Here is a 12,705-nt window from a genome sequence, read left to right as displayed (position 1 = left end):
CATTAACTGCATGACACATGAGATACCACTGTGAACTCTGGGCCCAAAACCACTGTCTTGACTGCACGTGGCACGACACTGTGAGCTTCAGCGTAGAAATCATAGCATGCACTGTACCTACTACTGCACTGTGTCTGCTACACACTACACTACACCTCCTAGGGCCCAGGAGCTCACACCATGAACTCAAAGATAAGGTCACTGCATTCAGCGCATGACTCTGTGACTCTAGGGCCCAAACTACTGTTTTCACTGGAGTGGCCCCAGGCTGTGAGAACCAGGGCAGCTATCACAGCATGCACTGCATCTGCTAACACGCTGTGAACTCCAAGGTGAGGCTACTACATTCACAGCATAGCCTATGATACGTCGCAGTGAACTTTAGTGCAGAGACCCCCCTCTTTGATGCACCTGATACCACACTGAGCTCCAGGGCTGAAGCCTCAAAAGGCACTGTACCTGCAACTGCACTGCACCTGCTATGGTCCGCCCACGACCTCCAGTGGTGCACACCAAGATAGTGTTTCTGCATTTACTGCGCTGAATATCTGCAAGCCTCGAAGATCTGGCACACTGGGGGCTTCTCGAGAAATTAGTGCAGGAGAATGCGCTTGGTTTTTTTGTTCCCAATTGTTTCTGGGAATTTGCTAATTCTTTAAAAAATGCTTTATTTGCCCTGCCGGAGTCTCTATGGGACCAAGAGCTAGAGAGTCAGAGTATTCCTTTCTTGCCCCTGGTCTTTTCTGTGTGTTTTTTTTGGGTGGAGACTCGGCTGAAACGGAGTCCCTAGAGGCTTGCTAATGCTTCCTTGTTGAAATTTTGGCAGCCAATCAGAGCTCTGCTGATCTCGGCACGAGCTCGTCATTATTTGCAAATACTTCGCGATTGTAGATATACAAATTTGGATTTCACTTAATTTCTCAACAAATGTACACCAAATAACTGAGAGTATGTTCTGTGGAACAAAATCTACCTTTCACACAAATTTGGTTTAATTCTGTCCAGTGGCTCCTGCTGTAGTCGTGTTCAAAGCTCCTATGGGAATTAACATGGGAAACATGTTTTTTTACCCCCCTTTTTGCTTGGCCCCCACTTGATGGATCACCACAAAACTTTACATGCAGAACAAGATTCACTGGAGCACTTTTTTGGGGCAAATTTCGTGATGAGTCATCAAATGGCTGCAAAGATATAGGCAAGTCAAAAAAAGCTTTTTCTAAGGGAACATGGTGCTAACTATAACTACAAAATAACCCCCCCCCCCAATTCGTGTTCAAGGTTTCAAGGTGTGTATTCTTATAAATCAATGCCTAGTCTTTTTTTAGGGATTTTCATTGGTATGTTAATAGTCAGCATTCTTTTTCACAGTGTCCATGTGTCTTTGTGAACTGCCGTTGAACTTTAAGCATTTCTTAACTTGGTTTCTTTCCATATGATAAAAACAAACTATCTCACGTTATATCAATGCTTCTAATGAATTGCCACATAACATGATTTTTGCAGCATGAATCCTTTTCCAATGTTCCATCATCTAGCGGGTGGGTCTGAAAATGTCTTTCTTCTTTATGTTCTTTTTGGTTGTCATTGACCACCACTTGGTGGTATGTTCATCCACTGCGTGACTTTAGACAGCACCCTGGATGTTTGTGTGCATAGTCACGATCTTCAGATTCTTTTTTCTGCTGTTAAGTCTGGAAGCAATGGAGAAGCTGTGGAAGTTTTTTAGAAAATTCTGAAGTTTTCCAAAAAACCCCATAAATTCCCGAAGAGCATAAAGAAAAGACGCTGAGAGAGAAGGGGATCCTTCACTCATCTCTTCCGACAGTAGACATGGACAAAATCCCCTTTACATTTTGCCCCAACTTCTGCCACAGGTTTGCACAAAGAGACCCCACATGGCCTGAAACCTCTGTCTATCCCAACATTCTGGACACAGGACTGGTGGCCTGGAGAACTTGGCACTTTACCCTTGCCAACTCAGAAAGTAAAAAATCTAGGTGTCTTGCAAGGAAATCATTAAATAAACTTCTAGTCCTACAAAACGTGGTGGCTTATATGCTAACGAAGATCCCTAGATATGAATCAGCCTCCCAAGCTATAAAAAAACTGCATTGGCTCCCGGTAAAAAAAACAAAAACTGATTGTCTTTAAAGGTTTCTGCTCGGCCTATAAAGTTCTCCATGGCCTTGGCCCTGCTTAACTGAAAGATAGATTTAGATTGTACTGCCCGGGAAGAAATATGAGCTCCGGCTCAGCAAGATATCTGGTAATCCCCACCTACAGACTAGTCACCAGGGGAGGTAGGAGGCTTGTATGTTGCATTGACAGAGAACTGGAATCAGTTACCCTTGGTGTTAAAATAGGCCCCTGTTTTCTGAAGTTTAGGAAGAACTTAAAGTCTTGGCTATTCAGGCAGGATTAGTATCCCGTTTTTTCTCTCCTGTTTATTATTTAATCAGCTTTTTGGAACAGCGCCAATACACCCGTGGGCATTTGTTTGTGCTTTTTATATAATAAATCAAATCTACTGAAAGACCACAGAGACAAGGACTGCGAAGCCTGCTCCTAATTCTTCCTGAAAACCTTGAAGGTACGCACAAGACAAGGGCTGGAATCCTACCACACAGGGGCAAGCTCTAGCAAGGCAGAAATGGCCCACAGAGAAGAGGTAATGGCCAGCAACGGTGTTGACAAAATCGTTGACACTAATGCTGAGAAAAAATAGGCTGAGAAGAAAGCAGCAGGAGAAACCAAAAATAAGATCCCGAAGGTAACAAAAGCACCGAAAGGCCCAGAGCAAAAAACCTCTGAGAACAGACCCCAAAAGGCAGACTTGGAGTCAAATAAAACATTGACAGATGGTCAGGCAATGGCAAAAAATGCCCACAGATCCTAGCCCAGGGATACTGATGCCGGCAAGACGTTGAAGACATCGATGGTCCCAGCCGCTCAAGAGAGAGTGAAAGGAAAGAGCAAGCCTTCGGAGACTGGAGAACCATTGATGCCAAAAAAGAGGCTATCACTGATGCTTGAAGCCGAATAGAGGGTGCAGGAGATCAAGAAGAAAAACATAAGGCTTGAGGCAGAAATGGCACTTCAGCGGAAGTACGACTCCTGAAACCTTTGACGACATTCTAGGGCGAAGATGAAGTATCAGCGCTCAAGGCTCCATCAACACCTGAGCCCCATTCGGAAGAACCCCAACAGACGTACTATGAGCCTGAGGAGCCTGAAGGAGGAGTAGGGTTTGACGAGGAATCATGGGTCAACCTCGAAACAGTCTCCCCAAAGAGGAGGTAGAGAATTACCCCTCGAGACCATCACCACCCAATGTCTTCGAGGTGTATAACATCATCAGGAGGGCTGCTGAAACGTATGTAGTACAACTAGAAGAGGAAAATGGAAACTTATGTTTCCTGTTGGAAACTTTAATGCCTGCCAACAAGGAGAACCTGTACCTGCCAATACAACCCAGCAATTTAGATCAAGGGAAGGAGGCATTCAAAGAGCGAGCAACTACTAAAGTGGTAACTGTATCCAACACAGTACCCGAAATACATCCACATGACCGCAGGCTCTGTCACTGTGGCTATGGCCAGAAGGTGCAATAAAGCCCTTACTTCCACCGGACCACCACCTGAGAAAGAGAGCAGGAGGCTTGTTCTGGTGGGTAGAAAGATGGAGAGAGAAGCAGCGACACAATGGTGGATTGCCAACTCTAACACCCTGATGAACAGATATGAACATCAGCAATGGGGTGAGATGGAATCCCTGATGCAACTCCTCCCTGAGGAATACAGGAAAGGAGCAAAAGCAGTTATGCAGGAAGGGCAAAATGTAGCCAACGTTTGCCTAAAGTCAGCCCTAGATGGAGCGGACACTGACAGCAGGCAGAGGTGCACGGGAACAACCCTCAGAAGGCATGCTTGACTAAGAATATCCGTATTTAAACCAAAGGTTCAGGAATCAATCCTTAACAAGCATTTCACAGGAGATGCTATATTCTGCCAGGCGATTGACTAGTCCTTACAGCGAATTAAAAAGGACAATGAGACAGCTAAGACCATGAGGGCTCTGTAAAACAGATCATCTTTCCAGCAAGGTGAAAACAAATCCTGCATTCCAACAGGCAGAAAACACTTTCCATCAGGTCAACAGCTGCAGCCAGCACAGGGCAGCTCACAGCAAGCCTCACCACAGTCCACCTACGAACAGTGGCAACACCCAGCAAGGCAGTGCTTTTATGCATGAGAAAGGGGGAGATGACATATCTGCCCAAGGAGGAGGAGCCTCCAGCAAGTGACGTGCTCACAGGCGTAGGCCCTTAAAAACACCAGTGGGAGGACGAATAGGGAACTATCCATAGGAGTTGGAAAACATCACCACTGAAAATTTGATTTTAAATGTGATATGTTACAGATATTGCATAGAAACCACCCCAAATCTAAGGTTTTGAGGAAACACAATAACACAACTGAGAAAAGAGGTCAAGGAGCTCTTGCTAAAGAGAGCCATAGAAAGGGTACCCATGAAGGAAAGAAACCAAGAAAACTATTCACTATACTTCATACTCCCAAAACGGGATCTCACCCTACGACCAGTCTTGGACCTCAGATTCCTAAACAAGTTTATCCGCACACAACACTTCAGAATGACAACTCTGCAGAGAGTGATGCCAGTCTCAAAAATGGGAGACCACATGGCCACCTTAAACTTAAAGTATGCCTACCTACATATCCCTATGAATCAAGGTCACAAAAAATACCTATGATTTGTACAGTAAAAAGTAGACTACCAATTCAGAGCACTGCCATTCGAAATAAAGCCAGTACCAAAGATTATTTACAAAATGCCTTGCAGCAGTCGCAGCATAACTACAAAGGAAGGCAATACACATACACCCACACCTAGACGACTGGCTGGTGAAGGCAAAGCCAAAGAGACACTGCAAAAGGGACATTCAAACTTTAATCGCAACATTATAGCACATAGGTTTTTCCATAAACCACAAAAAAGTCATCAACACAACCGGAACAAGTTAAGGTGTTCCTGGGTGCAATACTGAACTCAAAGACATCACAAGCATACCCTGTTTAAAAAAGGGTAGAGGCAATGGCAGAGCAAACTCACCTTTACCAGAAAGGACAGTCTCTGACACAGTGGAGGCTGGCAGCATTAATTAATGGTGAGGCACTCACTATAAATGCTGCTGGCCACCGGGTATTTCAAGCAGATAATCCTCTCTCTGCGCCGATCCAGGGGGTGACAGGGAGCAGGAAGGAAAGGGAAGGACTTCCCTCCTTGTGCACCACAAATCTAACCAATCCTGGAGCTGCAGGGTAGCTCCAGGATTGGTTGGAGCAGGCTTACCCAGCACTCATTTTAAGGCTGGGGTCCTTTACCTGCAATCTCTTGGATGTTTTACAATGTTGGGATTGCTGGCTTTGAAGCGCGCATGTCAGAAGGGCTGGCTGTAGGCAACCAGCCAAATCTGACATGGATAAATGAGCACCTACAAAAATCATTCAGCAATCTGCAAGAATCTCCCTTGCCCCCACCAGTCATAAGCTTCTGCTGGCGGCACACAGAATAATGAAGTGGTAATTACTATTTTATTATTCTGTGTTTACCGCTGCACTTGCAGCAAGTGGGGCAACGCTGTTCTGCAAATGAAGAGAAACCACCCCAACTCTGACAGTGAGGACAGTTATGAAGCTGATGGGAATCATGGCATCATGCATACCACTAAAAACACATGCAAGACTACACATGTTACCCTTCCAAGGATGGATCTGCAAAAAATAGTCACAATCCACTGGAAGTTGGGAGGATTTAGTTTTTGTCACAGCAAAGTTACAAAAGGAGATACAATGGTGGCAATCAAATAACATGAAATTAAGGAGACCTTTCACAACACGAACTCTGGCAGTGAACATCACAACGGATGCATCTCACAAAGGGTCAAGGGCGCACATGAACAAATTAAAAGTATGGGGACAATGGAACAATACAGATGCGCTGAAGCACATCATTTTCCTGGAGATAAAGACAGTGCCAAAAATATCAACAAAGGGAGTGAAGAGGTGGTGCAACAGGGCACCGCGGTGGGCTAATCCTCCTCTTATGAACGTTTAAATAATCAACAGAGACCACCTGAAACAAATATACAATACATATTCCGATGGTGTTGGAATACACTCAGTGTGTTAAAATACCCCTCACACACCAAAAGGGCCCTTGGTGTCATGCTTCATCATCGGGGTCTTCCCGCCCCCGCTGCGGGACGGGGCAGTGCTGCGACAAGCGGCTACGCCGGAGCACCTTTTTAATTGTGAGTACTATGTGAGTGATAATGAAGTGAGTGTCAGTGAGGTCAAAAGTGATAGATAGTGAAATTAAAATTAAAAAATACCTGGCCTGGTGTTTAGAAAAAATTATTTAATAGGCACTGGCTGGTATCGTTAAAAGGGGTGAGACGGAGTGCAAGATCGGGTTACTAGTCTTGCTCTCCTGTGTGGGTCAACATGTTTCGGGGCGACATGCCCCTTCGTCAGGACCGGGATGTATAGATCCCCCTGTCACTCACTAATGCGCTCCCACAGATAGAGAGTGTTGAGTACGATCAATGTGTATACATAATTTAAATACACGTGAAAAAGCTCGGTCAGTAATACTGATGATGTAAGCTTATTGAATGATGAGACAATGCCCCATGAGCCAAGCTGGGCGAAGGGTATAGAGGGTCCAATCAACCCTCACACCTCAGTGCTTCCTCCTTCGTCAGTGGCTTCCGTGGCCACGGAAGCCACTGACGAAGGAGGAAGCACCAGGCCAGGTATTTTTTAATTTTAATTTCACTATCTATCACTTTTGACCTCACTGACACTCACTTCATTATCACTCACATAGTACTCACAATTAAAAAGGTGCTCCGGAGTAGCCGCTTGTCGCAGCACTGCCCCGTCCCGCAGCGGGGGCGGGAAGACCCCGATGATGAAGCATGACACCAAGGGCCCTTTTGGTGTGTGAGGGGTATTTTAACACACTGAGTGTATTCCAACACCATCGGAATATGTATTGTATATTTGTTTCAGGTGGTCTCTGTTGATTAGATAAAGACAGTGCTCCAAGCCCTGAAAGTATTCCGGGCGCACACAACAGGTCAGACAGTATAAATACAATCAGGCAACACAACAACCAAGTATGACCTGAACCAACAGGGAGAAACAGAATCATTCACACTGAGCAAACTAGCCCAAGAGATATGGCAATGGGCAATACAAACAAGCATAACACTTCAGACTAGCCACCTACCAGGAAAGGAAAACAAAAAGGCGAACAGACTAAGAAGACAAGAAAGCAGCTCCCCTGAATGGGAACTAAAACAGCAAACACTGGAGAGAGTGTTCAGTACGTGAGGGATACCAACAATAAACCTGTTCCCAACACCAAAGAGTGCAAAATAACAACACTTTGCGTCTAGGTTTCAACACCCCTATCAGAGGGGAATGCACCATCAATAAACTGGTCAGGGAGATTTGCCTATGTCTTTCCACCAACACCCCTGATCCCAAAGGTACTGGAAATTGCCAGACAATCAGGGACAAAACTCATCCTCCTAGCCCCACAGTGGGCCAGACAACCCTGGTACTCAGATCTGTTGGAAATGTCCAAGGGACAAATAATTGTGATCAAGACAGAACGAGACCAGCTGACAATGCAGAAGGGAAAGACGTACTACCCAGAGCCAGCAACCCTGAGCCTCTTGGCCTGGCTCTTCAATATCTATAGTTTGGGCATCTCAATCTACTGCCCAGGACAATGGAGAGCATTAAGGAAGCAAGTAAAGCTACCACCAGGCAGTGCTATGAAGCAAAATGGAAAAGATACGTACATTGGCGAGAATAAAGAATTATGTGGAATTGAGCTCAAAACAAGAAACTGTTTTGACTAACTCACCTGCTAGATATTGGGCTAACTTACTCATCGTTAAAGGTATACCTTGCAGCGACAGTAGCATACACCAGGGATACATCATGCAACAACTTCTTCACGACACCTGTTGTAAAAAGGTTCCTAGAGAGGGCTAAAAAGATCACCTTGCCAAAAGAAGTCCCAGCGCCACTGTGGAACCTGAACACAGTGCTTAAACTACTAATTGCCAAACCCTTCCGGCCTATGCTCAGGTCAGACCTCAAATGACTCACACTCAAGGCAGCAGTTCTGATCGCAATCACATCACTACGTAGAGTGAGTGAACTGCAAGCTCTAACAATATAGGAACCATATCTGCAAATACACAAGGACAAAATAGTTCTGAGCACTAACCCACAGTTCCTAACTAAGATAGTCATCAACTTTAATGTCAATAAGAGCATTCAGTTGCCTACTTTCTTTAAAATACCAAAGTCTTGGACAGAAAACGCCCTACATGCTTTGGATGCAAGAAGGGCTTTGATGTACTACGCAAAAGAAACAAAAATGCTTCATAAAGGAAACCAGTTATTTGCCTTGTTTGCAAAGTGAACCAAAGTTAAACCAGTTACCAAGGGAACAATCTCAAGATAAATTGTGGAAACAATACCAAACTGCCATTCTACAGCGGGAATAGCATTACCCATACTACCAAAAGCCAACTCTACAAGGAAAGAGGGTGCTATACTAGCATTCCTCGAAAACGTACCTATGGACGCCATATGCACAGCAGCGAGATGGGCATCATCACACACCTTTCCAAAGCATAACAGTGTGGATATTCAAATGAACAAGGAGGGACAAGTGGGACAGAGAGTGTTACAGCACCTGTTAGCGAATACTTCCTCATTTCATCCAAACCAAACCCGCAAGAAGGGACACCACCACATAATCTAATGAACATCATGTGAATCCAGAAAATTTTTCATGCTGCAAAACAAAATGGTTAATCACCAGTAGGAGTAGTTGAAGCTACTTGAAGAGTTTTCTGGATTCACATGCGAGCCATCCGCCTCCCCAGAAATGTGAGATATAGAAACCAAGTGGGAAGAAATTGATAAGCTAAAGAAGTATATAACAGGAAAGGAAAAGAATCCGAAGATGATTAATAAACACAGGAACATCCGGGGTGCAGTCTGACATCACACAGGGGATGGACATACCACTAAATGGTGGTCGAAAACACCCACAATGAAAAAAAGAAGGAAAAAAGAGAGACAGTTCCAGACCCAGCCACTAGATGGCCGAATATTGCACAGCATGTGAATCCAAAAAACTCTTCAAGATGCCAAACTGCTCCTTCTGGTAAGTAACCATTTCGTTATTTTCTGGTGAAATCCTTCAAATCTCAAGGTTGCCAACATAGAATCCTACGGATTGTAGAATTCAATCACTGCATTTTGAGAGACAGGCTGAATTCTAGAAAAACTGTGACTCATGTTGATGGTACATTGTAGCAAACTATATGTAGCTGTGTCTCTATGCACTTTGAACAAGATGTCCAGATGTGTTTCTGATTTATTCAAAATACCCATGCAGCCGATAGTAGAATTAGGCAGTACCTTAAAAGCACAGCTATACCCATAGGATAGAAATCTCTTTCTGGCACGCTTAAAGCCCATTTATAGTTGTCTTACAGAAAAAAAAACCACATGGTTCTTTTAAAAAAATATCTTTTTAATAACTTGAGGCAGTAGAAAGAACAACACACCACTATTGTATACAGGATTACAATATGATATAATAACACAGCATTGCACCAGGTCCCATACCTTGTAGTTAGTGATCCGCCCCTGCCCGCTCATCCTCTTTGGGATCCGTTTGGTCTTCCTCTTCATGTATGAGGGAGTGAAATGTTCCCTCCACGGGTGGAGTGCGCTGATTACCCCAGTGGGTATTAAATTTATTCCATACCTTTCCCCATTTACATACACAGTTTTTTCTGCCACCACACACCAATCCATGACGTTCTTCCAGTCTTGAAGTAGTGGTGGAGCCTCCACCCCCCAGTTTCATGCTATGTTACTCTTTGCTAGCATAAGGCCTAAGGTGAACCAAGTTTGGTCTGCTCGTCCCAGGTCTGTGATATTCCATACATTGAGTAGGCACCTTTTTGGTGAGGACAGTAGATTCTCATCACAAATTTCCGACAAACACATAACCACAGCAGCCCAATAGGATTGAATTTTCGGACAGGACCACAACATGTGGTAAATCGATCCCTCCCCTCTGCAGCCTCTCTTGTTTTTTCATTTTTGAGTTTCTAAACTTGAATGAGTGTTTGCTTGCAGTGTTAAGTAATACAACGGTGGTCTTATCTTTGAACACGCACAGAACTTGCTGTATGCTGTAACCTTATGAAATTGTATGGGTGATATTTAAGCATGGCAAGGTGTTAAAAGAAACAGCTGATTCTGTTAAATTTACAACATGATGCAATTGTAGAATGCAGCTTATAAGAACTAATGCAACAATAACGACTGTAAAGAGAGTGAGACTTGAGTGTGTCTGGGGAGGACAGTCTGGCTCTTTGACCCTCTTCGAAGATGACATTTTAACATCTTAAACATGTACACATTTTAGAAAACAGAAGCCGGAAGCCTGTAAAACTCTCATGTTTTAGATTTCACAATGATCACCAGGGTAATAATCAAGTTGGATGCAAATACAAAGGATTTTGCACTTGTAAGCAAAACCTATGTATTCAAAAAGCCACTTGCAGTTCAAAATTCCACACCCTGATTCAGAAAAACCGGATTAGTGAAATGTTAAAAACAGAGCATGCATTTACAAAGATGAAAAACCTACCAGTTACTGATGTAAATTTAGTATCACAGGTGGGAATTGTGGTTTTAAGTGATGGTGGTCGAACACACATGTATATTTGTGGGCATATAAAAGCATTTGAAGGTAGTTTCACATAATTAATAAACTTGTAATTCTACTGTTGTAAACAGAAGGACCAAATTCCTTTCCAATATACAGAAGGGAAGGGAACTGTCCAATATTCCACTGGCCTGTAAGGAAACGGGTTTCTTTAAAAAGGTTTAGAAAAAATTGTGAAGATTCACATTTTTCTTATGCGGACAATTCCCAGGGTTCTACACAGAAGAGCATGCATGGTAGTCTACGATTTAGTCAATTACCATGTACACGCACTGAGATCTTTGTGAAGCATCGTAAATTCTGAAATACTAAAAGTCGTAGTGCCATATGTACAGGGTGTACAGTTTTGATATTCCGAGGGAAGCTTTGAAAATTGGGATAAGCGCATGCATTTCCACATGCAATTGTGCAGGGTCAATGAGCCGGAAATGCGCTTTCTTCATATGTATACTGGGTCTAACCTTCAATACGCAAGTAAATATAGTAACATTCTATACATCAGAGACTGGCCCGTCCCTTATTTCTATTGTCTTCCAAACAAACCCCTTCCCCCTGAAGTAAAAAATTTAAGTTTGAAGAAAAGATATGTGTATTTTATTCATGTGATCTATTTTTAGTCAATTAATGCAACATCTTTGTCCACTCTTTTCTGAATAGTTAAACGATGAGGTTGTTATTTCAAAAATAGCTGTTCCTCTGTAAAGGCCTCACAATGTATTACATTACACAGTTTCTCTTTTCTGTGCCACAAACTAACATTTCGAATATTGTTACAGAAATAAATGGGTGTCACCTTCCTTACTCTTTAAGGATTAAATCTGTGTTTAGCCCTGTAGAATAACATATGCAAATGCATAAGAGTGAAACAGTTAATTCCTGGAAATCATTTTTACTGATGGTTATAGCACGCCTTCCTGTTCTGTAAATCACAGCTATGGAATATTTCATTCTTTATATCTACAATGATGTGCTTTCATTTCTAAACCTGTGTTGCTTTGTTATCTCTTTATTTATTATCACAGATGAAACATTTGGAATACACAAAATATAGCAACAACCTTTTTTCCAAGCCATTGTTTTTAGAGCTTGATTCGTTTTCTAAGAAAGTACACGGTACACAAATACAAATAAGGGACTGGGAATTTTGCCTCTGCATCAATCTATGATTCAAGAACAGAATTAAATAAAATTAAAAATTACAACTTGAATGATTCAGAACTCTGTGTGTGCTTCTGTAGTTGTCCAAATTCTGTGAGTTGATACTTCAAAATGAATGTATGCATATTCAATTGACTGACTGAAGACAGTATGAACTAATTCATAAATGAAGAAACCCCCATGCTGTCTGTAATTTACAAAATACCATACAGTCCCCTCTGACTTAAAAGTTGATTTCGGTGCAAATTTAGATCATATTATCAATGATGGACGTAAATGTTAATTGCCGTGCATATCTTACTGGGACATGCAATTAAGTGACCCCATTACAATTAACTTGACTTCTAGATGGGGTACGCCTTTCATCTCTTTGGGGTTGTTGAGTTTGTTTTGGGTTTCTTGTAGTAGGTCTTTTATATTGCAGGGAAAAAATTGTGTGGATTATACATTAGTTTGTATGTTTTTTTCAAATTGTGAGTAAATGTTAACTTTAAACAAAGTACAAATATAAATGCAATAAGCAATATGCCATTTTGAACTTTTTTTATTGTTACATTCGCATTAATATTATGCTTATTTGTGCATTGTTTTGAGTGATACAACAGCTTTGCACTTTTATTGTTAATATTGTTCATAATCAGCTGTATTAATAACCCATTCCATATGTAAGCATGCTCATGCAAATAT

This window comes from Lissotriton helveticus, chromosome 4_1 (genome assembly GCF_964261635.1).
Source record: "Lissotriton helveticus chromosome 4_1, aLisHel1.1, whole genome shotgun sequence".
In the NCBI taxonomy this organism is placed as follows: Eukaryota; Metazoa; Chordata; class Amphibia; order Caudata; family Salamandridae; genus Lissotriton; species Lissotriton helveticus.
This window is presented reverse-complemented; position numbering follows the sequence as displayed.